We start from the raw sequence: 25,968 nt of genomic DNA, 5'->3' as shown, positions 1-25,968 counted from the left end.
TATGTTCAATGAGAAATCATGGCATAATTGACCCCTTCCATGCTCATGACGAGCTCAGCTCGTCATGAGGCACAGTTGAGCTGTGCTGATGACGAGCTGAGCTCGTCATGAATAAAGCCAAATAGCAATTTCCAGCACAGGGGAAAAATAACCACAGCAGCGATGTGGTTAAAGACATTGAGCCCGATTCACAAAGGTAAACAAAGATGAAAGTCTAACTATATGAATTTCGGTATTCTTTCTTTAGATAACTTTATTCAATATGTAAAAATACCATAAAAGCAACAAATTATCCAAAACAGGTTACAGGTACAAACATAAAAAGTTAATAATCCATCAATTTAAAAACCATATGATACAGTTTCAGTCAAAAGGTTAAAAGATTACATTGCACCTATTCCACATCCAACAAATTAATCTACAGTCATGGGGACCATTCTTAAAAATAATAGGTAATTATAACAGGGAATCTACAGGTTATCGCTGCCCCTTGTATTCCTTAGTCTGAATGTAGCCCTTAAAAAATGAATAATACAAAAAAGTTAAAGAGCTTCTGGAGCCAATTTTAAAAATAACAGTGCAACCCGTGCCTGTTTGAATCTAGCTTTCTATAAAATTCCCTTCAGTAAGAAACTCCTGGGATATGAAAAAAAGGACATAGTAGGATGAAATGGAGGGTGTCTTGAGGAGATCTATGATCGCAGCCACAGGGCCCCTTCATCTCTATAGAACGTGTGAACCCCGCCGGTTCCGCTAAAATGTGATGCAAGAGATTAAGCCTACACCGGGTTTAGGCTGAACCATTAAAAATCTATCATGTGCACTGTATATGAAAGACAGGTATGGTTCAATGCCTCTGGTAGACCTAATTACAATGTGTTCCCTCACTGACGGTTTAGCTAGCTCTGTGTTTTCCCCGGAGTATTCATGCATATTTAAAGAACCGGTCCTTAACCAGAGCCTTATCCTCCATACCCATTTTAGAAGGGTTGGCAAATAGGTCTACAAAGGCAATTTCCTCAAAAGTCTCTTTCACGTATTTGAGCCAGGGAATTTTTTGCCTGTGATCGAGGGAAATACAATCTTCTATAACCTGCCTGCTACAAGCCGCCTCCTTGTTTGCCCAGATCTTTATCCAACAGACTGAAGGTTTGACTGCCATACTTTCGGTATTCACAAATGACACTTACGAGTAATAAAATTAGACTTTTGTCTCAGCTAAACTTAAGTTTTGGTCTTAAGTTTAAATGAGACCAAGGACCTTTGATCTCAGTTAAACTTAAGACCAAACATAAGTTTAACTTTCTTTTTATCTCAGTTTAATTCTCTCAATTGTGCCCAAAATGTGTTAACCGTACACTAATCTTCATGTTATATTCATATGTACAAACAAGAGGTCGTCTCCAATTTTTCATCTGTTTTTAGATATTTTAATGTAGCATCCCCGTAGTAGTAACCATAGCAGGTTATGTACAACTTAATAGTTCATTGTTCTGACAAAGGATAAGGCAGGACCAAAATAAATATTTGAGTTAAATATGTACTTAATGAGTCCGATGTGGATATGATCATTACTATAGATTCCCACTCAATCTGCTAAAGCTGTGTGCTAGAATATTGAAAATGTATAACAATCTCAATAAAATCTTATTGATTTGCAAATAATACTCATGCAATAAGTACAAGAGTTGTGGAGGAGCAGAACTGGCACCAACTATAAGATGTCTATCACAGCAATTTACTTTACGTTCCCTGTTGCAGTTCCCATGAGGAGCAGAGTTAGTACTAATTTGCATAAAGTAGGCCTCTGCCTAAAAACGCAAAGTGGGTGAAAAACAATATGTTGGAAAGCTACCCAGAGCGTTTGATGGTGGTTTAAACTATGTGCAAGCTATCCTCCCATCGCCTTTAGTGTGATTGATGTAGTGCTCTAAGTGGCCAGGGTATGCGTGAGGGGTTGCTCAGTAAGAACCGTCACTTGACTTCTCCCTCCACTATGAAACATATCCGCAAAATGCCCTTTGCATTCACATTCTGCAATCCTTCCCTAGGGCGAGGAAATTCCTTGCCTAACTAGTATGATTGAGACTGCCATACCTCCCACACATCCTACTGCTGGGTTTATTCCCTTGAAAGCTCTTATTTTGCCTAACGGTCATAGACACGGTCTTGGTGATGGGTGCTATCTCATTCATGGGAGAGTCTATTGTTGACACTTCTACTTTTGCTTCACTCTTCTTCATCTCTCTCATATAATATTTTGACTCTTCAACCATTTTTTCTATGGCTAATACTTACTTCAAAGTAGTGTTCTTTGCAGCCCACAGCCTCCCCTGCATTTTGCAATTCTTACACTGCACTATTAATTGGTCCCGAATAATTTCTTCAGCCATCAGACCAAACTGGCACCTAGTTGATAATTCATTCAACCTAGAGACAAATTCATCTATAGATTCACCAGACAGTGTAGAATTTTTACCTTCTCATCACCACACCTCTTTCCATGTTAATTCTAATCTCCAATTTCTTCGAGCTTCCTCAAATACATACAAATATTGCTGACCTTCTGAAGCTGGAACGTATCTGAATATATGCTGACCCTCTTTCCCCAGCACATTTAGTAACATTGCCCTTTTGCGGCTAGTATGAAATACTAACCCATCTAAAACCTCCAAGTAACCGTCAAAAATGTCCAAACACTCCAAAAATTGGTGGTGGTGGTGCTATTGAAGATACATTCATTTTAAGTGTGCATCAAAAACAGGGGATAATAATAAATGAGAATAAACACACACAAAAAATAAATGAACTCAATGGAGTGCAAACTTTTCATTGACACCAAGGACTTTCTCAGGGTCCAAGATATTGCTGAGGTAAGAGGACAAGAAAAAAAGCACAAAAAAAACAAAAGAAAAGTTCTGGAGAAGGTAAGTGAAAATAACAAAATGTCCAATTGACACGAAAAGTTCCTTGTCAGAGCCCCAGGAGCTCGACGACCTTTCCGCTAATCCTTCATGTGGAAGTGCAAGCACACCAAAAAATCACCAAGGGGCAGTCTAGCACCATTGCGCCAAATAAACCACCATAGACACGTGTGCAGTGTGTGTGACTAGCGGTTGAGGCAATGAGAGAGGAGCTGCTGTTCTTGAGTCAACAGGCCGTCTACCAGCGGTGAGTCACAGAACACGGCTCGGTGATCTGACTGAAGCTGTGCTGACTACTACAGGAACAGGGCAGTGTTAAACACTGCCCAGGCCTGAGCTCTGTTTTGCTGTGTGGCGTTCAGCACTGGGCTGTATTCAATACGCCATCCTTACAGGCACTGTCACTGCTCGCCTGCAATGCTGTGGTTCTAGCTTGTGCTGGCCTTATCTGAATGCACCACATGTGATGCTGAGCCCCAGCACGGGTAATTAAATCCAAGGCTATTCAGGTCGCTCTGACCTTCGTTCGATGCGCTGCTTGCAAGTTTCAGACCTGGCACTGTCCGTGGCGTTATACTTAAGGCCACTGAGATCGATCGCCTGATGGGTTGTGGTAACTGGTAGTATGCCACAGTCGAGCATAAATTTGGAGCACCCAAGACTCACCACTAACCTGGTGAAAGTCTCTTACTCTTGAGTAGATGTGGTGACCAACACTCCACTTTTGGTCTGGGGTCCAGAAATGACAGGGTGCTCTTCACTCGGACGGACGTCTTGACGTTTTGCAATATGTTGGACTTATTATGTCTGTAATAACTCCAAGGGCTTCAAGCGCAATACACTGAACCTTCCTATGTTAACAGTTCACCTGGGGATATCATTTGATATCATTTGATGACTTTAAAGTCTACTGGACTTCATTACCTACCTAAATTGTAGTTTTATATGCATGGTTTGCCCTTAGTTTGGTATTGAAGCACCTGCTGCTCAATATAGTTTTCTAATCCTTAGAACAATCATAGTAAAATCAGATTATGGACACACAAAAATATTGTGCTACAAAAAATATCATTGCAAGAATATTGAAAAACAGATTATTGTGACTGGAATCATGTAGGTAAATATAGTATACTATTCTAAACACATTTGCATACATTGATAACATATTCTTCTTCACTGTGTATATAGGATAAGGTACAAGGTACACTTGAACAAAAGGGAATGCTTGAAGGCCCTTTACTCCAATTTTCCAACAAGACAGATGACAACAGTCCACACATAGCCTAATTTGCAGCCGGCACAAAGGAGCAAGTGTCCGTTAGTAGCAGCTGCATAATTTATATTCATAATCAACCAAGCCATACCACAGATATAAGAGCAAGAAGCTGTCCAATGCCATTAGGGAATAGCTAGAACCTTGGCTCATGAGATGAATCAGGCTCATTCTGACTTTCTTGAACCCCTCTGCATGTCCCAAGACTCCATTCTCAGCTCATATTGGCTGAGCATAGACACCATCCTGCATCTCCTGAAAACCACTGGAGACTACTAGAGCTCAACGATATGCAACAACTGACTGCATTACATTCCTAGTCTACTGGTGTATGCCAAAGCCCAGGTGGACATCTGCATGCCACATCACAGCCCATCGTCTCTCTGGAGCTTATTTCAAAACTGGCGGTCCATGGACTGCCAGACTAGTGGGTGCATTGTGGTGGTGGTCCTTCCGACTGCCCTATTACGACCAGTGTGTCGGTCCTCCCTGGGACCACATGTAACAGCTTGAGATCCCTGATGGTGGCACAGTGGTCCTGAGGCCACAACATGCTTGGGGTGGCTGTTGCAGCCCCCCCCAAGCATATTATGAGTTTCCTCACTGCCTCATTTTTCATGGCGGTGTGACTGCCATGAAAAGTGTAGCAGTGAGGAAACAAAGGGGGCACTGTGCCTCTGAGCCATGGGGTGCATGCAGAGTGGCACATGTTGTGCCCACCCTGTGCACATGCAACCCTGCACAGCATGGTCTTCAGCAGTGCATGCCATGCAGGTACTGTTTTAATATTCTCATTGCAGTGCCTATTTCATATGTACCTCCGTGGGAACGTTAAAGAACCACCCGCCAAACAGGCTAAAACTCCTAAACTGGTGGGCGGTTCAAACATGGGTTTGCTGGTGTAGGAGCAGGACGGTCCTGCTCTTGCACCACCAAACTCATAATAAGGCCCCTGTGTGAGGCAGCTAATAGGTACACCTCTATTCCGAGCACTCTAAAAAACTGTATTCCCAACTGACCCACAAAGAGTGAACACTTAAAGGTGAGGTAATTCTTTATGCCATTGGGAATTTCACAAATGTATCTGGGAAACAGGACTGCACATATGTGCTACTCCCAAATACATGGGCCATAGAGGATGTATGATGTTACCACGCGATCAAAATGATCGCGGTACATCACAACGCAGCTTTTACAACACAAGTTGTCACCACAACTTGCGCTGTAGGGTGCTGGACTTAGGAATAGTATAATTTACTATTCCAACTCCAGCCTACGTACAGTAGGGAAGGTGATGGAATAGTAAATCTACTATTCCTTAGTCTAGAGCACCCGTCAGTGCAAGTCGTGTTAACGACTTGCGTTGTTATAGCACTGCAGTGTTTTGACCGCGTTGTAAAGGTTGTTTACCGCCACAGAACAAGGGGCTTATTTATGAGAGCCCTGCAACACGTTTGCACCACACAAAGTGGTTCATGCATAACGCAAGGCTCTCATTTCGATTTATGAAGCCCTGCAAAGCCACTGTGTGTGACTTTGAATGGCCTAAAAATTCATAACTAAGGAGACGAAGAGCACATTGCTGCGTTCCCTTACTCTGAGCCTTGGAGGCAGGCTGTGAGCATTGCGAGGGTTTTTCCCATGCAACAAACATAGAGTTTGTTGCTGCCCCAGATTTACAATGTGATGTATCCTGGAGAAGCACCAAATCCGTACGCCTCTCGAGGTGAGGAGTAACGAGGAGAAATATGTTTATTTCTGCTTGTTTTTTCTCTTTCCATGTGCCCCATTTTGCAGCACAGATAGAAATGGGAAAATGCCTCTTACAATTGTTTTTGTGGAGGAAGGTGCCCCTTCCTGCACAAAAACAATCCTGCATGATATGGAGGAACCCTTGCACCATGGTGAAAGGGTGCCTACATTAGCACTATCCAGCTGAAACGGCGCCAACACAGGGAGAAAGGACAGGAATACTCCATATTGCTTAGCAAGGTGCATTCCCTCCCTTTCACGTTAGCGTAGGGATGGCCTTTGCCAAAATCCCATAAATAAGCCCCCAAATTTACAGAAAGTGAAAAATGCAAAATAGCATCAAAATGCAGGTGTTGTGTGATGGAGAACAGTATTTGCAGCAAAACTACTGTGTCCAATTTCCTTGATCCAGCCCTGACTCCAACCTGAGGAACAATAGAATTCCATCTACGTTGGAGATATACAAATCCCTTGTGAGATGGTTATCGGAGTTCTTGAACATTTGTCACACGGATGACTCACTAGTAACTCCGAGAATGAATTATGGGACTCAAAGATCTTCCTCCATACTTTTCCCTGTTGATAAAGTTCACATGCCTAATTATCAGATGATTGTAGCTTGTCCCAATACAGTACTTAACCTCAATGACAACAGTGAACTTAGAAGGTGATGGTACACAAGCTTGATACTGAACACATTATTTCTTATGTCACATGAACAAACTTGTGTGCCTGCACAGATGTAGGGTTACAGAGTGAAAACTTTGAACTAGACACAGTACCAACAAATCATGTGGACGTATGAAACACAGGCATGCATGTAGCGGACATACTAAACAAACATTACTTCTGCATCCACCCTGTCTTAATGCCTGTGTGGTACTCCCAAAACAGTAAATAAATGCCACCATTCAATGGGGATGTTATCTTTACTAGCCAATCAGTTGTTTTTAAAATGTATTAGCAGCAATATTGAATAAGGTATGTTTCACCCTAATGATACCCTTGCACCCCATGCAGGTTACATGAACTGTTAAGTGTAACATAACAAACTTTCAACCAATATACCAAATGCTGTGCAACAGCGTGATTTAGGCTCCTTAAAAATTTCTTCAGTTGCCTTCACTGCATATGTTAGTATGTAATACAGATAGGTTCTGTTGAGAACAGTACAATTGCTTTGAAAAATTGAGTGTGTCCTGTTCTGCTAGGACAACCAATCAATGGTATGCTTTCAATGCTAATAACCACAACGACAATAAAGATGAGACTGATGCTGTGAGCTCAAATTATGAACAATATATTAAAAATCATATATTGTATAAAACAAGGCATATATCAAATTTAAGGACACTGTTCCACAACATATATGCTTACATACATACATACATAAATGCCATATAAAATATATTACATAGAACACAATCAAAAAGATAGGACAATGGACAAAATCAACCAACAGAAAATAACTTGATTGGGCATCCGAATATATCCTTATTTTACATATTCAAACATATGGCCTTATTCTTTGGCAGGGATTGTTAAATATTAGTACTGAACGCCTATTCTTTACATCGATGTTTAGACCCCCAATGTAGAGGGTTTTTACAGAACACCACCCAGGGTCTTCATCTGGACGATGGACATATTTCTAAACATCCTATGGTGCAAGGGTGTCTGCGTAGGCGCTAGACCGCTAAATTACTTCCATCGCAGGGGAGAACACAAGGCTGAACCATAGTCTTGTAAATACGGTGCAGCCCTGCATTTCGGAGGTGTTGGAGTGCAACTTTAAGCCAAGGATGCTAACGCCAAGCTCCGCCACCCACTTGTAAATATGTCCCCTTGTTCCCAATCAAAAGTTGTATACATCATAATTCTCAGAGAACCCTGCCTAAAAACCTCAGTTGACAGAGTATATGTACACTAAGCAGGGAGGCAGAACAGAATACTTAAAATAGCAAGTGGTAAGCAAAGTTCCAATTTCTCATTTGAAATACCCTTTTTTAAAGTATAAGGCATGGTAGAGAATGTAATGCCCCCATTTGGGGGCCATCAACCTATTCACTCTTCTAGTCTTCAACCCCAACACCACTTAGTTCCTTTGGGAATCCCTGCTATCCCTCTCTGAACCACGAAATGTAAAATGCCACCTAATCTGCTGCCTTGAAAACGTAATCTAAATCATTATCAATACACTAACGTTGTTTAAGTATGCAACCTTCTGGTTTTACCTGCATTAGGCGTAATGACACTAAGGGACATATTTACAAGAAAATGTCAGAGCATGGAGCTGTGCCAAATTTGGCAGCATCGCACTCTAAAAAATTTCAAAACTCAGAGATGCGCCATATTCAGAACTATACAGCTCACCCCTGTGTTTTCCTAGTGCTGGCGCTAAATGTATCTGCCTAGCGCCAACGCAGGCACCCTTGCATCATAGTGCAAGGGTGCCTGCATTGCAGAGAATGATTTTTAGGTCTCCTGGCATTGAACCGCGCGAAAGCGCGGTCTCGCCAGAGACCTATTGTGATGGATTCTTCCTTCCAGGAGAGGGGACAGGAGCTGGCCACGTGTTCGGAATTGAGCGGGCCACGCGCACGTGAACGCGCTCACTGTGGCCAGCTCCTGTCTCCTCTCCTAGAAAGCTGTACCACACAGACACACCTCCCTTTGCTTACGCATGCGCACAGAAACACACACACAAGCGCACCTACACACACACACGCACGCACACACACATACAGGACCCCCGCCCACCCCCCGCCGCACACACACAGAGACACACACACACGAGCGCACCTACACACACGCACAAACACATACAGAGCCCCCCCGCCGCACACACGAGCGCATACACACACACACAAGCGCACCCCACCCCACCCCACAGCCCCGCGTCATCAGCACTGCTTCTCTCCATGGGCGCATGCGTGGGCTTCTGAATACGGAAGTCCCGCCCCACGGAAGGTTTCGGTTTCGCTCACGGCTTGTTCTTCTAGGAGCCAATTTCTAGAATTCTGGGGAATGAAGTCAGGTGTCTTAACACCAGGGCCTCCAGCCCACCACGGTCCCTCGGTATGTTGTTTCCCAAATACACTTCTTTATGGAAACATCGTGTTTTTCAAATACTTCTCTCAGCGCTGCAAACCTGCAAGCTCTAAACAACGGCGTCTCCTGTCAGGGTGTGAAGTGAGCCCCCTCGGGAGACGGAAAATAAAGAAATAGGAAACAATAAAAAGACATTTAAAAAAGAAAAAAACTTAACACTATTAGTATGGATATCATTTCGCTCCCAGACACGTTTTCGGAATATCTTCTTTTAGTAGAAATAAAGGCCCAATTTGGTGGATTTTGGAGGTTTTCGTTATTTCAGATTCGTCGCTGCAGCGTCACCGTTTTCAAAAGTCCTCTTTGCCGAAAACGGAGGTGAAATAAAACCCGCAGTTGTGAAAGAAACTCCCGGGCCTCAAGCAGACAAGGGGGGTGGAAATACAGAAATAAAAGCGGCCCGATGCAAGAGGCCTCTAGCGCCTCGGATTCGAAGCTCATTCTGATGCAGAATAAAATGGAGGCGCTTAAAGCATCCGAAAGCGAGGATTGCAAACAAAGAGAGAACGGCGAGAGACCACTTTTAAAATTAAAATAAAAATGAATTGACAGACGGGACCGCGGGAGAGCGCGGGAATCAAAAGCGTAGAAATGGGCTTAAATATCAGTTTAAATCGGAGAATTAAAGACGTATTTACGGGAGCGACTTCTAGCAGCTGGACCTGGGTCCACGAGGAATAGAGGGGCGGGGGGTCCCTTTGGGCGTTCACATCAAGGCGCTTGAAAATGCTGATTCTAAAATAAAATCAGATTCATTTCACATCTGCATTTGGGCTTCGTCAAGATAGCGCCCAGACTTCTGGTGCGAGGCCTCTGGTGCTCTCGGCTTGTATATGACTATTTATGTCTATTCAGTTCCTTGCATCCTGCCGGGCCTTGTATAGCGCCTCGTGCAGCACTAGGCCTCGGTGAAGAGCTGCACGGCGAGGAGGCTTCCAGATGTATATTTCTATATAGCGCAAAAGCAGAGCGAGGCACTAGGCTAACAGCCCTTCATATCTATACTTTGTATAGCGCCTTAGGCTGCGCAGTGCACCGCATAGCACTGCGCTAAGGCCCCCTGTCTGTCATATTTATATTTTTGGATAGCGCTACATGCAGCACTAGACCTTGTATAGCGTCAAGTGGAATGCAAGGCCTCCTTAAGAGGCGCTTGGCGAGGGGCCCGAGTATTTTCATGCTTGTATAGTGCCACGTGCAGCTCACAACATTCTAAGAAGGTGCTTGAACAGTCGAGCATATTCCAGTTCTTGTGTAGCTCCTCTTGCATCCAAGGCTTTCCTCGCAGCGCTACGTGAGAACCTGTCCCTATTGTATTTTTCATCTAGCGCCGCCAATACTCACCAGCTGCTACCACCTCCTCCCCCCTCACTGGGGCCCATTGGGCTCAAAGGGCTTCAGCCCCCCCTGCCCCACCCCCCTCCCTGCAGAGACAGCTTCCTGGGCACACACACACACACACAGTACTTCACAGGTCTTTAAAAGACCATTCACTTGTTAATGAGGCTATGATGTTTCTTCACCCCTTCTTAGAGCCCCTGCATCTCCATTATGCATATTGCTGGAAGAATCACCCCCCCCAAAATGTTTAGTAGCTCCCCCCCAAATGTTTAGTAGATCCCCCCCCCCCGAAATTTGCCTCTAGTTGCGCCTCTAGATAGAGCTGTAAATCACAGTGCACACAGCAGTGCACTTCCCCGTGTACAACAACACTCTGCGGTTCACTTAAGATATAATACTGGGTGTTTATCCAAACCCTCGGAGTGTGGTTTTTCGGAACTCCACAAGCTACACAGAGCAGAGTGGGAAATACTCCGTAAACTCAGCGAGTGGGGCGCTATTTCATGCCAGGCCTGGTGTAAACATGGATTCCCTCCCACCACTGCTGCCTAAATGACCGTTCCCCTTAGGCTCTCCTGAGCAGGGTCAGGTCAGCCTCGTCGCCACCAGCTATGCAACCGCCAGGCTGCAGACCCCGAGGATTTGTGCGTGTTCGGCGCAGTGCAGACCGTGTTCAAGCGCAAACAATAGGCCCGGAGCCTACCTTTGTTCAGGTGAATTAGTAAACAGACCCTTGGAGCAAAGGAGAACCACCTTTTACAGCGCGCGGCAGAAAAGGTGGATTCTGAGGGTCACCTGCGCGCCGTGGGGAGCGCATGCCGACTTTTTGAAATGTGGTTCACATAATTACAGTGAGGTAACCTGCGGGTGCACGTACTGTGTGAGATTGATATTGCTATAAAAGCCGCATAACAAACGAAAGGGATACAGTAGCGTTCCAATAGAGTAATATTTATATAGCGCCTCATAATGACCCTGACGAGGAGAGCACCAGTTGTCACAAGAACACATTCATTTTTGGTAGGCACGGGGAGATTAAGTGATGTACCCAAAATCACAGTATGTTGAGAGTTCTTGCTAAGACTCCAGGTTCCCCAGATTTGTAGTGACCGCCCTAGCCCTTAGGCCACATCCTCAGCATCGGACGTTTTGCAATCATGGGTCTTTCGCCACGCCCATGCTTCTGGCACACCCCAAGAACTTGCACTGACACCATTCCGAGAGCCAGCCCTCTCATGCCACACCCGGAGTCAGCCACCTACACCATCCCAAAGACACTACACTCATCTTATACCATCCACAGTGCTTTTCACAACACTCAAAGCCAAGGATTGTAGTTCATATCCACTAATAGCCTTGCCACCCCACAAAATAAGCCCCATGTAATCTTCAAGGCCAGAGTTTATACACCAGGCCAGAAGCAAACACTCCTGTACCACCCTCCAAGCCAAAGCTCCTAAAGCATCCATGCTGCCAGGGAACCTACGCCATCACAAGGCCCAGCAATCCCAGACTGTCCAAAAGACATTGCTTTTACACCATCCCTTGAGGCAGCATCCCAGACTGTCCCAAAGCCTTCGCTCTCACACTATCACAAGAGCCAGCATCCCAGACCATCCCAAAGCCTGTGCTGTCACACCATCACAAAACATGTGCTCTCACACCATCATAAAACGTGTACTCTCACACCATCCCAAAGCCTGCGCTCTCACACCATCACAAAACCTGTACTCTCACACCATCACAAGAGCCAGCAATCCCAGACTGTCCCAAAGCCTGCGCTCTCACACATCACAAGAGCCACCAAATGCCTGCACACTCACACAATCCCAAAGCCTGCACTCTCGCACCATCACAAAACCTGCACTCTCACACCATCACAAAATGCATATAAGTACAACAGTAACTTACAATATTATTATAGTATAATATCACAAAAGCCAGCAAGCCCAGACCGCTCCAAAGCCTGCGCTCTCACACCATCACAAGAGCCAACAATCCCAGACTGTCCCAAAGCCTGCGCTCTCACACCATCCCAAAACCTGCACTCTCACACCATCACAAAACCTGCGCTCTCACACCATCATAAAATGCATATAAGTACAACAGTAACTTACAATATTATTATAGTATAATATTATTGCCAACATTGCTTAATATTTTGCAACAGCTAGCATCTTGCAAATCATCTTTATTCACCAATACAGAATTTGCAAAAAATTTAAAGCAAGACATTGTCATATACAATGCCAATAACTCAAACTTTAATGCTGCGAGACCTATTGCATTGCAAATGCTTGTTTTATTTGCAGGAAGGTGCGCCTTCCTGTACATAAACAATCAATAATGGAGATGTGTTACTTCTATGTGTGCTGCACAATGCAGAACACATAGAAGTAGTAAATCATCATTATTTAATGATTGTTTATGGTCAGGAAGCGAGTTTTTGGCTCCGCCTCAGATTTACACCAGCTTGTAAATCTGGGACAGCATCAAAAGAAATGGGTGTTGCGGTGGAATGCCCACAGCAACACCTATTGCATGCCCCTTTCACGTTAAGTGATGCGTGCGAAGGGGCCTTATTTACAAGGTTGCGAAAAGCCACAAAATTTGAGTTAATGCCGCTTTGTAAATATGGAGAAGGGCATATAGCCACCAGAACGTCACTAAAAGTGACATTGTGGTAGCAATATTTGCTTGTAAATATGTCCCCAGTCCCATGCCTTATTTTGTGCACAACTATTCATGTTCTTACTTTTATGCTCATTTTTTACTACTATTTTTCTTCATAAATTCACAAAATGTAATCTTTATCATTTTTTTGAGCTCAATCGTTTTATCATAATCATAGCCATCATCTTCTTGTGGCCAAAACTATTTTCGTGAACACATTCAGTTGCTTACTTTCCCACAGATAAATATTTGATACATCTGTATACACATATTTTTTACAATGTTAACACAATATTAGTCTATAGCGAAAAGAGGCCAATGAGGAGCATTAGAATAGTTTGTTTTCCCTTTGATTATGTTTAATTGTACATCTGATGGAAACACCAGAGAAAAATGGGTTTAAAAACAGCACTCAAGTACTAAGCAACATAATCTCCATTGTGTATTAAATTGTCTTTGCGTGTTTCACCTCACTTTATTACAACTTGTAAAGACATTTTGAGCCTGGTTAACTGGAGCCTAATTGAAAAGGTCATCATTAAGACTATTCTCTTCTGAATGTGTCTAATAAAAGACGATTGTTGTTTCTGTTGAAATGCTTCTGCTTCTTTAGTTCATAATATTTATATCTATTTTTCAGTACAGCCCTATAGAAATACTTTAAGTGTTCTCCAGTCTGCTTGTTTATAAAAAAGAATAACATTTTTAAGCCAAATTTGTTTTACCCCCTTTTATTTAAGGAATTCATGCATTGTTGTCTGCTGACCCAATGTGGTCACCATTCCTGTGATGGCAGCGAATCATAGTGGATTGCAATTTATGACCTACCTCATTATTATTCATGAGGTAAGTCGAGTTGCGACCCATTACGTTTCTTAATTTTGCAAACCCTTCTATTAGTACATAAGTCAGTTTCCAAAATCCTGCACTGGTCGCAACAAACCTGATTGTAAATTGTGTACATGTAGCCCCTAACTGTGTAGTTCTAAATACAAGTGCTTTGAATTTTCCTAAAGAAGATTGTGAAAAATGTTGCTTCTTAGTAAGTAACTGTGTATTTAAAAATACAAGATAATTGGGTATGGTGGCAATGACATGCTAACACAGACGTCCAGACCAGGAGAGGTCAGTGCAGGTAAGAGCTGTGGGGCGGGGAGGGAGGTGACTTGACAGACGACGAGGGAACATTTATTATTTATTTAATTTTCACTCGTCTGTCGATTCCCCCCAAAGCCACCCTTCCATACCACCTCTCTTACCGGCACGGGCCGTTCCTGGTCCAGACTCCACAATGGCATCCAACTGCACACCACATCAGAAGCCTGAAGAAATATAACCATATTGTTCTCTCACCCAACCTTCCCTACTGTTAAAACCCCAGTAGCTCCCATTGCTGGCTCGTACCATCTTCAAAACCAGCTGCATGTGAACATCAGTGTGCCACACAGCAAGATTGAGGCATAAATTGTGAGCTCCATTGGCCCAAAGTTTAAAATATTTCCTACGTTGACCCGGCAATCCAAGAGGGAATATGTTCCAGAAGTGAGGTCAACTGTTTGGAGTGCAGAATGATCAGACACTCTGGGCTTTGACATCTGCTAAGGCAGAGAATTAGGTGGCAAGGCTGTGAGCTGGCTCCATTCAGTAAGATTGGCTAGTGCAGAAAGTAAATTAGCACCTGGGGAGGAAGAGGCCAACTTGGGTTGCAAGGAACCACATACTGAGCACATCCCTGGGTTCACCCACAAACACAAAACACCATGAAATGCTTAGTGCAAGCACTCGAAATACATCCAGAAGCACAGCATTAGCAATCTGAACTAGGGAAACAATATGAAAGAATGAGAATAGGAAATTAAACTAAAAACAATTTGTGTCAAAGAAGGTTTCATATCTCAGATTGTTTGTGTCCATTTTCTCTGATCCACCAGCTCCTTACTGTATAAACTGTTATTAGGTTCAATATGAAACTCTGAAGGAAGACCATTCTGATATATCTCATGAACACAACCCCACAACTGTGAATGAGGACAGATATCATGATAAGACATAGTGGGAGGATATGTGAGTGAGTGGATCCATGTGCACCAATGTAACTCACACCTTTTCTGTGACTTTGTGTCAGTCAGTTGATGAAAGTCAAAATCTGATCATCAAATATACTGTGCAAATATGGTGGGTATTACAAGCACAATGGAAAAGAATGACCTCAAACAGGGGAACAATTGGGTATAACTGTCCCCTGCTTTAGAGAAAACTATCCTTCTTGTGGAGAAAACAAGACTGGCCACCATAGGTATCAAAATTGTTTCACTTCTCTAAGGCTCAACAACATGAAGTAACAGACTGATATACAAGTATCTTGATAGGAAATGGCTGAAACCTGAATATATGATGTGGAAGACATCTCTAACAAAGCTAATGACACATTGTGCAACTTAAAAAAGCTTGCAAAGCATATGATCCAACAATAAAGACCTGGAAAGGCAATCCTCATGTAAGTGGATCATGATATTGGGCATCCCAGAAACCATTGACAATGGTTAAATCGAACAATACCGCACTCACATCAATATTTGGCTAGGACTACTTTTTTTATAGGAATTCATGGTTGAAAGAGCTGACTGAGTGCCTACATCCTAACGATCCCAACAGTAAATTGCCACAGTTAATCATTGCCAAGCAGTGAAACTATGAGGACAAAGACATTATTCTAAGTCCTACCAGAACAAAAGATACCATACAATTTGAGAACTCTAACTTATCTTTCCTTCACTGACTTCCTAATTGCATCTTAGAAACCAGGAGATCATTCTTAGAGGTAGAGAGATAATGGAGTAAAAAGATGCTGAAATATGCATTGCTCAACCATATCAAGTTGTAAATTGGCTACAAAGGACAGATTCACTTGTTCCTATCCCCAGAAACTCTGATTGAGTTCCTGGATACCATATCAAAGAAAAAGACACGTAGAACAACACCTAGGTGCAACAAATGGCATAAAGGTGAGTGCTCGCTGTTCAGCTAAAAAATGGGTATTTGCGAATAGCTTTCTGGGGAACATTTCTTTGCCTGGATCAAACTGTCCCACTTAATGATGATACAATGCAAATAGATGATCAAATAAGTTGCTAGATCCTTCAATGCATTCTTTCTGTAAGCATCAGCTATCTAGCTGAGGTGTCAATCACAGTTTAGACTCATTGCTGGAGGGAGTTATATTTTTTAGATACAAGTTGTCTTATGCAAAATATTATCAAAATATTTTAGGTTCAGACTTCAGGATGACACACCAGGCTTGCTGTGTGCCTTAGTGCAAAGTGCACTGAATCCTACTGATGCTTCTTTTTGAGATGCCATTGTACCTCTATTTTAAGGTAAGAGGTGCTATGAATGACATTTGGGGACAAGGTGAAAGGAGAGGGCTGGAAATGTTAATAGTTCTACAGTGTCGGTGACAACATAGGTGTAGGAATGTCATCATTTTAGCCCTGCACACCCCCATTTTGTGACTGATGCTTGTGGTTACTGAATCTGAAAGTGCCCTGGGCTCTACTAACCAGGCCCACGGCCAGTGCTCTGTACTCTAAAGGTGTATGCCCATTGGTATAATTCTAATTGACCAAGACAACCTACCTGTAAGTCCCTAGTATATGGTAGGGCATGTAAGTGTAAAGACCCCAGAAGACGTAATGCACGTAAGTGTGCACTTCTGTGGTGTTTTGTGTCATTTTAAAGCCAAACTTCCCTTGCAGGCTGGTTTTGAAATAAAACTATGTCCAAATTCGACTTTATAATCAAAGGTACTTCCAAAACCCAGAACAACCCTTTTATACCTCATAGGTCATCCCTAAGGTCTGCCTTAGGTGCCCCAAGGGCATTGTCATAAAAAGCAGGGATAATATAAAATGTGATTTATATGTCCTGGTAAGGAAAAACAGCCACATTTGTTTTTCCCTATTGTAGTGCTGCTGGCCCTGTAGGCTAACGTGGGATGGCTTTATTGAACTCAATACAGTCTAACTTTTGATTGGAACTTGCTAGCAATATTATTCAAAGTATTAATGTAATGGTCACATTAAACCCAATGCCACTGACTTGACAAAGTTGGAATTAATGTACCTTTTAGAGACAGTAAACTTGACTATCCTGGAGTTACCTAAAACAGCGCTGTAGCAGCCTTTCCTGATTGGTCAGCCTTTGAAATCCTGCACCAAGCTGCTCTCTCAGTAGGTGTTAAGAGGCATGGGGCTGAAGTAATACACCCATTTGGTGGGAGGAGATTTGCATTGGTGAGATTAGATGCTTAACACATACATGTCTCCTAAATTAAGCCTGACTGCTCATTTACCAAGTTACCAAGGGTTGAGCATGGATTCATCTATTGAGACCAGCCTGGGCCTATTACTGACAGTAGTAATAACTAGCTACAGGTGAATGCCCCCACCTACTAATAATTCACCTTCCTACAATAGGAAAATATGACAACCTACATACAGCAGGGTACCAGTTCTTCTTCTAAACATGATAATTCATTATAGGAGCTAAATACACCAGAAATAGCTAACCAGCTTTTTTAAACTCCCAGCCTATGCCTATATTCCTGAGCTGGAACGATCATGGAATGAAAAAGTTCCCGAAAATGAGTCAAGCTCTTGAGTACCTTCAAACACAACCAGTTGCGGCTGGCGACATATCAAAGCGGTAGGGCAAGCAAACTTAAAAAAATCAGAATATTTCAGTGCGCTTCTGGAAGCGAGGCTGAAGCGCTGAATATTAGATGGACTGTCTGCCATTAATGATATATTAATGAAGAGAGCACCACAGATCTGCGCTGACCGTGGCATCAGAAAAAGCTGGCGATGTGTCCAGTGGCAGCGAGAACGAGGAGATTGGGGCAAAGTCACACTTTAATTGTATGAATACCAGTGGCAGAGGTGGCCTTTATATAGTCGTATTGCACAAAACATGTTACTTTCAGAATAGTCCCTCTAATTATAATGTAACACCTCCTCCCTCTGCCCCTGAGAGTGAACTGTTAGGTGATTTCAGCAGAAGGGCGAGCAACAAATCAACATTAATATCAAAATGATGGTAGTGGTGCGAACAAGGGAGGGGGCGGCTCAGAGGTTGCAAAAGGAAGAGGACCTATCTATGTGTCATCACTTCCTAAAGTGAGTTGGGGGGTGTGGAGACGCGTGGGGGGGAGGCGGGGGGGGGGGGGGGGGGGGGTTGACAAAGGGCCTCCCTGAGCCAGCCATCCCCAGACCGCCTCAAACAGGCTGTAAACTCAAAGCTGACTTGTCAGCGAGAACCTGAAATGCGGAGCGTGTCTGCTTCCTCAAACCAACGAGTACAATGCAGCCTACTGACAATGCACAACACACCCTCATCTCCCGTAAAATACTTCACCTGTATGAACATCTCTTCCCGAAAGCGAATGTTCCCATGATCACATATAACTATGCCAAGGTCTATGCACACGATTACCCAAATACAAACGTTTCTCTCTCCCTAGCACCACCCATTAGCAAATAATCATCATAATAGCTTTATTTCGGTAATTCCCAGGAAAGCAAACACAATTACTTAAAACTATAAAATCGTTCAATACATGGGATATAGGATAATTATTAGCAGCATATAAGGAGGACGTCACAAGGCTTTTGGAATGCAAAGTTACATTTTATCCAACAACTCCTATACTTATTATCCACTATTGCATGTGCTTTAAGAAGACTCCCTTTCTCCGAGCATAGCCCAGGTGACGTCCCCAGAGCCAGATCCCCAACCAGTTCCATTGCTGCTCTCATGCTGTTACCCAGCAAGAAAGCAGGGGGGCGACACTCCTCTGCCCAAATGGAGCAGCCACCGCTGAACATGACATTGATATAGTCATGCTATAAGCGACTACCTTGTATCCACAATTCATTCATATTAAAAAAACGAAGCCACAAATATTATTGGTCCTACAATACCCTTCCAGCGGTGTTATGACTTTAATTTATAAGAACCTTAATTTTGAAACTAAGATAGACTAACACGTCATAGTAGTGGAGTGACCAAACTTGACTGGCATTTCCATAGTAAATATATATGAATCAAATAGAGACTCCTCTTACTTCTTTGTTCATAATAAATGATGTGAGCTGCAAATTTCTAATGTAATATAGGGATGAAACTTCAACACAATTCAGAAATGGCATTCATTAAACACTTCAGTGTAGTGGACCTATTGGCAGGTTGTCCACCGAACAGGAAAATACATTTAGAAGAATTATATTTTCTTAACTCAAAGTCGGTATGTGAGGAAAATGCTTCCCTCTTGTACTGAGTTTGATTTTTTGGTTTGATGTGACGTGCTTTGCATGTTACAAAACCTTACAAAAGTGAAAGTAGACCTCACCAATAGCATGGACAAATTTCATTTGTGGGCAATGTCGGGGCCTTAACTCTGTCGATCAGCATGGAAGAGACAGCACTGGAAATGCAATAATGTCTCCTTTCCAGTGCTGTCTCTTCAGGTGAATCCCTGCTTGGATTCACCCTGCACTGGACACACAATCCACAAGAAGGGATTCACTCAACTGGACTACCAGGGATATTTTCTCCCAGAAGGGGAGAGGGTCCCATGGGCATGGTTTAATGATCTCCTCCACCCTCAGGTAAAAGAGTCTTTCCCCAGTACCAGGAGGTGGTGCATAGAAGGTGTTTATCCCCAGTATGACCTCCTCAGGCAGGCATAAAGCCCACTAGACAACAGGGAATATTTAGGAAATAAAAGTAGGGGAGCCTCTCCCAGTGAACATTGGCCTATGCTCTCAGGAACTACCCCAAGTGGTATATAGTGGGTGATTATCCCCCTCTTCTCCCACCCCTGTGTGGGCAGAAACTTCACTAGACCACCAGGGAATATTTGTACCTATTGGTGGGGGAATGCCCCCCAGGCATACACTGTGTCCTTCCACACATCTAGGTACAAGAGTTGTCTGCCCACTGGGAGAAGGGGTAGAGGGTATATACCCTAGTCTGCCCCCTGGGAATGAAAAAAGACCACTAGACAACAGGGTATTATTTTCTGTTTGTGGAACACCCCCTCGAATGGACCTTTGCTTCCCACATTACACTTGGGCACAACAGTCTTTCTGCCCTTGTTAGACCTAGCATCCTTGGCGTGATTTTCCCTGACTTTTTGTCTCTACCCCCTGTGTTTTTGATGCTGTGCTGGATTTCGTTTTTGCTGGCTTAGATGCTTTGGGCACTTTGCCACTGTTGATCAGTGTCAAAGTGCAAGTACTCCCTTATACATTTATATTGTGATTGGTTCTCCCTGATTGGCATAATATATAGTGAAAAAGAAAAATGGCACCATGCTTTCTCACTATTTTTGAAATATTCGAACACATTTACGGGTGTGATTTTTTGGGTCTATATACCGGGGTCGCCTGTCTAAAAGTTGATTGGTTATGACTGTCATTTGACAAAAGAATAAATTTTATAAAGAAAGCAATTGAAGTGGTGTGATACTTAGTAAATGGAAAGGGGTAATCGACGTAGATAGAAAGAAAATAATTCTACGACCACATTTGTGACTAGGAACAGGTCTTGTGTGTATTTGATGAATTGAGAGGAGGGCGACCTGTGTCCCTTGTTCCCTATACAGCTCCATATTGTTAAAAAAGAAGTGCACTCACTTGACAGGCCCTACCCTTCACTTTCCTTGCACATATGACACCCCTATGGATGGCCCAAGGTACCCCTCTGGGCAGGGTGCAGTACATGGGAAAGGTAGGACATGTACTGGTGTGTAACATGTCCTGATAGTGAAATACTGCCAATTTCGTTTTTCACTATTGAAAGGCTATCTTGCCCATAGGACAGAATGTGGAATGCTCAGTAACATTTTTACAAGCATATCTTCTCAGAATTTGATAACACATCTTTTAGTAAGGATGGTTTTTAAATTCTGTGTTTGAGAATAGCACTTTTAGAAAGTGTCTGTTTTCTTGTCCAACCTTCCTGTGTGCCTCTGCCTGTCTGTGGATTGACCATCTGGCTTTGGAGTGACAGGGGCTGGGGTGGCTCCAGGAGTCTGGATGAGTCAGTCCTAGGCTGAATAGGCTGATCTGCATTTGGAGTGGTGGGAGGAGTAGCACCTGTACCGGACTATGGCTGTGCCTGCCTTCCACAAAAGACTGGCTCCACCTCCTGTGGTGTGTCTGAAGACCCTGGCCCACACTGACAAAGGAAGAAATTGTGCACTGGAAGAGTGCACCCAGAACTGGTTTGGACTGGGTTCAGGACCCCATACACAAAAAGAACAAATACATTTTGGGGTATAAATATTAAATATTAGATCTGAAACCCCTGAACTTTATACTACTTTGTGATCAAGAGGAACCTTTTGCCAAAGAGGACAGCTGAAAAGACTGAGGAGAAGTACTGCCCTTAATATGTGTCTGGGGTTGGCCTGAAGTTTACTGTTTCTGCTGAGGAGAGAACAAAAGGACTTTGCTGTGTGCTGTGTCCACCCTGCTTGAAGAAGGACTTTGCTGTGTGCTGTGTCCATCTGTAACCTGACGCGAAGTCTCCAGGGGCCTGGGAGAGCTGGCCTCCTGTTGCGGAAACTCAGGACCATCAAAGTTTCCAACCTCATCGCAGCCCAGCTGTGTGCCTGTGCTATACCTGCAACTGAGACCGTCCTGATGCCTACGCTGTGTATGTGTGTCTGAACACAGCCTTGACCGCACTGTGACCGGCAGCATGACTATTGACGCGCTGCGAGCTTATCACCGCCACTGGCCCAAGCAATCCTCTGTAAAGAGCTGCGTGTGTTTCCCCCCGCCAGCCCGAGCAGTGAATTGCAAAGGAGTGCTGTGAGCCATCACCATCGCCGCCCGTAATCAAGAAGCACCCAAGAAGAGTGGCGCCGTAACGCGAACCGTTGTGAGGCGTCACCTAGCAACCGGGATTCCCCAGCGATGAACAGCTGCTGTCATCAGAGCTGCCCAGCGGGACGTCGAGCTGTGAAGGAGGGAGAGAAAAGAAGCAACCCCCAGGTAATGCTCAAACCGAAGTCCAGAACCACTGAGTGTGTCGCCGCCTAGGGCGGGTCACGCGGAAGACTGCTCTTTGCTCCCCTTCACCGCAGAGCGGCGGTATGAGAAATTCCAGCGCACGTACCTGTCCTGAGAGGGGCGGCAGTACCGGGGCCCGTGTTGTACTAATTACCTCATTTAAAAAAACTTTGGGGGCACAACTTTTGCAAATGCTGACCGTGGGGTCAGCAACCTCGGTGAGAAGTCCATAACCATAAGAGCATCGAGTGCTGGTGCCGTAGAGGAACAGTACTGGTGATATTTCGTTTCATTATCCAACGCAATACAGAACCTGCAAGTTATTTTTGCTAACAACGTGAAAAGTTATTTACTCTAAAGGCGGATATGTTTGATTTTTGTAGTTTTGTTCTTGTCAAATTTAGATAAGGATACCTTTATTTTTCTAAACCTGTGTGGTGCTCATTTTTGGTGTTATCACTCTGTTACTGTGATTGGTGGTACAAATACTTTACACATTGCCTTCGGAAAAAGCCTTTCTGCTCGTGCTAAGCTACCACGGGTTGAACAGGGGTTGTTACCCTGACTTGAAGCAAGGGTCCCTATTTGGTCAAAGGTACCTACCTCTGCCAACTAGAGACCCCCTTTCTAACAGCTTTCCAGGGATAACTGGAGGTGTTCATTCCCCTTTACTGCCCCCAGGTGGAAGAAAGCTCATGAAACATCATGGATAAGATGGTCTGGAAAAAAGAAACATCATGGATAAGATGGTCTGGAAAAAAGAAGAAGTCGGGTGTAGGTGAGGGTGGCGGTGGGGACAGTTTGTCTATGCATCGGGCTGAAATCGAACTCCATAATGGGAACCAACAGTCTTTATGCCCCCCCCCTCATGAGTGCAGATTTTTGGGGGTTACCACACGTTTGTCCACAGGTTGAGTTGGTCAACTGTGTCGAAATCTTCAGGAGTCAAGCAGGAACAAGAGTTGTAGGGTGTTTCTATCATTGAAGAGGAGTGTATCACCAACTATTTTGAGTGTGGCAGTCTCAGTGTTGATCATGGTCTGATGCCTGATTGGCATTCTTGTAAAAGGTTAGTTTTGCTGATGTGATCCTGTAGCTGGTTGGCTGTTGCTTTCTCGATGATTTTCCCTATGAAAGGAAGATGATTAATAAGGCAGATGGCGGTGAACTCGGCTCTCACCCGGGATGACTTAGTTAATGGGAGAAGTGTCCGATCTGCCTAATGAGAAGCTGGGCATATTTTTTGCATTAGAGAGGCCTAGATCAGGTGAAGAAGGGGTGTGAGGCTCTCTCTTCTGATCGGCATGATGATGAAAAAAGAAGGGTATTATCTTCTTAGAAGGTTGCCTTGAGTGATTTCAGGATATTATCGAAGTCAATGTGCAAGTCTGAATGAGGAGATCCATTTGATGGTGAGGTGATAGGAGGTGGCTGGAAATAAGGGGCTGTAGACCTGGTAACTATTTTACATCTATTTTAGTTGATCTTCATGGTGAGTAGAAGTTGTCGGTGTTGCATTTGTTGACTTAAGCAAGGACTGTGGGTTTTTTAAGATGACTGGTGAGTGAATGCTATGAGAACTCTACTTTGTCATTCTCCTCAAACCTTTCTCAGCAGGATAGTTCACAGTGCATATGAATGTTTGCATTTGTTGATGGCTATAAAGAGTAGAACATGAAATAATATACATTTAAAGACCATGCCTGTTTTGCTACTGGGATGCTTAATACATACTTGACCTTTGTCTGTATTGTGACATGCAAAGAGGATGGAAAGGCCATGGCGACCGCAGGCTCATCCTCTTATTTCCACTGTTTTTAGAGAGAGAGCTCCAAAGTTGCATACACACAGTCTAATTTACACAATCACAAATGTTTTTGCTTTGACACCTAGACTAAAAACATATTCCTTTGTGGGTCTACCCATCAAGGAGGTATAAATTAGACACAACACATTCTTAGTGTAATAAAGATAGAAATTATATCTAGGGTAAGAGTTTATTTCATACTTAAGGTTATGTTATAGAATCCCACTCAGCGGCACTATCAAACTGATCTTCTGCACTAACACCTTTACTCTACTGCAATTTCATTTGCAGCACTGTTCTTCCCCACCGTACCACAATAGCACCTCATATTCAGTGTGCCACCTAAGTAAAGGCCAGATGATTGCAATGCCTTTATCATTATAGCTACGGTCCTCATTAGTGCCACAGCTCCATCTGACACCCACCAAACTATCACCCAAGCAACGAATTGCCACCAGTGCAATATCAACTCATGGCCCTGCACTACTGATCCATCAGCTGCACTACCACTTACCACCACTTAACTAGGACCTCATTCCACCTCCCCATCACTCCACTGTCATGGTCAGACTATCATCAGTACCACACTTCCAACCTTAGCCTCGACATCCCCCAACCATGCTACCAACCACATACCACCTCAAGCCATCCTCCTGTCTAACAATATCACCCCAACACTGCACTATTATATCTATCCATGCCATGCATGACCCTTGCACCTTGCATTAAGACGTGGAACGTGTTCAGACCTATCTCTGTTCTGGCCTCCTAACCTGGGCAAAAGTCCTATATAACTGGGCATGTCACTCACGGATGGCCACTTCTGGTTAAACAGGTGTTGAATCATAGGGTCTAGAACTATCTACTACTTCAAACTCAATAAACAGAAAGTTGCACTTAGAAAGAAAAGATAACAAATTCATTCTTCCTTGTACACATGCATCTATTCATTTTTACATTGACTACTATTTGCTTTCAGCCACTCACCCATCCACTGTAAAAATACACAGACAAACTCATCTCACTTAATTAATGCGGCAGACCTACTGACTTTGAAAATGCTTCTTTAAACATTTTTGTCGCACTGAATCCATCAGTGAACTCAAGCCTGACATCCCTGTGGGGCCATACTCTCCAGTGGAGTCGTTAAAACTAAACCAGCTCCTCGAATGTAACTGAGGCACGTGGTGGGGGTCCCTTAAAAGTGAATGCTTTACGAGTCATCTGCTCAAACAGATGCTCGTATCAGCTTGAAAAGGTGTAGAGAACAAATACGTCATCAGTTAAACTTAAGAATCCGTGTAATTAGTTATTCCTCAACAAATGTGTGCAGAGTTCCAGAAACGCAAGCAGGATTTACATTTGAGAGTTACATGATATATGGTATAAAAACAAGTTCTGCCTCTGAAAAAAATCCCTGCGTTCGTGCTTGGCAATGTCCTGCTATTACGGGGAACATCTTTCTGCTTTAGATAATCAGTACTCCTGCCCAGAATTGCGAGGTCTCGCTTGTCAGAATTTCAATTGAACGTGAGTGTAATTTGAATAGTCTCTGCATTTTTTGTTCTTTCTTTGTAAACTTGTTCATTGGTGAAAGAACATCATGCAACACTGCGTATGGCTGGGATGCCCGCCACCCCCTCTCAACACAATCCCGAAGGATGGGAGAAGTCGGACACAAGTTTGAACTTTTGGAAGGCGGGAGGGAGTCACCCTCCCGGCCGTATTTATTAAAATATGAAACAAAATTTAAAACATTAAATAAAAGTTTCATAATTATGTACAATTTTACATGTATTACATTTCGATGTAGACATGATCTTTGGCTAACCTTAACAGATCTCTAATACAAAGGTTTCCTAGCCGAGTCTAACATCCTGCAAATGCAAACATTCTAAATTAAAATTGTACATCCTAGCATTAAGGGCCAACGGCAAGCTCTTAACCGGTGTCAGATCCCTACTACCAAAAACTCTCGCCCTCACCGTGTGAGTGGCGCATGCGCAGAGG

Source organism: Lissotriton vulgaris, chromosome 1_1 (genome assembly GCF_964263255.1).
Source record: "Lissotriton vulgaris chromosome 1_1, aLisVul1.2, whole genome shotgun sequence".
NCBI classification, from domain to species: Eukaryota; Metazoa; Chordata; class Amphibia; order Caudata; family Salamandridae; genus Lissotriton; species Lissotriton vulgaris.
Note: the sequence above shows the minus strand (reverse complement) of the source record.